The sequence below is a fragment of the Rutidosis leptorrhynchoides genome, chromosome 4 (assembly GCF_046630445.1).
Source record: "Rutidosis leptorrhynchoides isolate AG116_Rl617_1_P2 chromosome 4, CSIRO_AGI_Rlap_v1, whole genome shotgun sequence".
NCBI lineage: Eukaryota > Viridiplantae > Streptophyta > Magnoliopsida > Asterales > Asteraceae > Rutidosis > Rutidosis leptorrhynchoides.
The window spans coordinates 388,059,824-388,061,453 of NC_092336.1; positions in this window are offsets into that span (position 1 = coordinate 388,059,824).

Below are 1,630 nucleotides of genomic sequence, written 5' to 3' on the forward strand. Positions count from 1 at the left end.
GATAGGTTGGACGAAAGGGTCACATGTATAAATACTTATACGTATGAGGCCGGAGCGAGGTTCGTTGAGATGACGAGATTGATAGCAGCCTTGACTGCCAGGGTTGCTGCGTTAGAGGCGGAACGTGATAGGTCGAGGAATGATGGACCAGCCTCCCATACCCGACAGAAGAGGAAGTGAAGGGTCATTGACCATGAACTTCTTTTCCACCCACCATTCTTTCTTTAATTGGTTATATAAGACTTACCGGGAGTTATAAACCGGGCTACTAGTACATTATGTTTATTTTTTGAGTTACTACTTTTGGAATTTGGTTTATTACTTTTGGATTTTATTTATAATAATGGTGGTTTATGCTATTAATAACTATTATATTTTATTGCATGCGGTATTATTCTATATTTAGTAACTTTGTATGATTGTAATACTTGTGTTATGTTATGCTACTACTATTTCCATTAATGTTACTACTTAGTACTGCTACCACTACTATCACTAGTGTCACTACTAACACTACTATCACTACTAATACTAGTTACACTACTTCTCACTACTAGCGAATCTTTTCGTACTATTATTTACTAGTCTTCAACACTCGTTGCTAGTATATTTTCATATATAGCGTTGTTTTGACACTGACCTAGTGTGTTTTTCTGTGTTGAAGATGCCTCTGAAGGAATCAACCGCCGCTCAAATCAGGAGAATGGTCGCCGAAGGTATCGCGGCCGAAAGAGCTGAACTACTAAGAGAATTCAACAACGTTCGGAACAGTAATGATCGTGGTGGTTCGAGCAACACCAATGGGAACAGCACTCAATGCCACAATGGATGTTCTTACAAAACATTCACTAGTTGCAACCCGCATTCTTTCAACGGAACTGAGGGACCAGTTGGTCTCACTAGATGGTTTGAGAAGCTTGAGTTGGTTTTTCGCATTAGTGGGTGTAATGATAATGACCGTGTAGGTTTTGCTACGGGCACACTGTCGGACAGTGCGCTCACCTGGTGGAACAATTATGCTCAATCCCTGGGTCAAGATCAAGCTTATGCCTTACCTTGGGATACACTGAAGCAAAGAATGATAGAGGAGTATTGTTCAAGAAATGAGATTAAGAAAATGGAACGCGAGTTCTGAGAGCTGAAGTTGGTAGGTAACGATCTCACCGCCTATAACAAGAGGTTCTTTGAGCTGGCATTAATGTGTCCTGAAATGGTTACTCATAAAAGGCGTAAGGTGGAGCTGTACATCGAAGGTCTAAATGAGAATATTCAAGGCGGGGTCACTACTTCCAAACCCGCAAACGTGAAAGAAGCTATTGACATGGCTAGTTTGCTATTGGATCAGATTGCCCAGAGAGGGAAGGGCACTACAGTGAATGAGAATAAGTCAAACGATGTAAGAGGAAGTGGAACGGTGGTCAGGACAAGAATTTTAATCAACAGCCATTCAAGAAGCAAGATTCTTACCGCAACGATACTGGGATCACAGGAACTAACTCCGGGTATAAGGGCAAAAAGTCACAATGTCAGAAGTGTGGCAAGCATCACACTGGAAACTGTTATGTTCTAAATTGTGACCGTTGTAAGAAGTTTGGCCATTTGTCGAAGGATTGCAAGGTTAATCTCAACG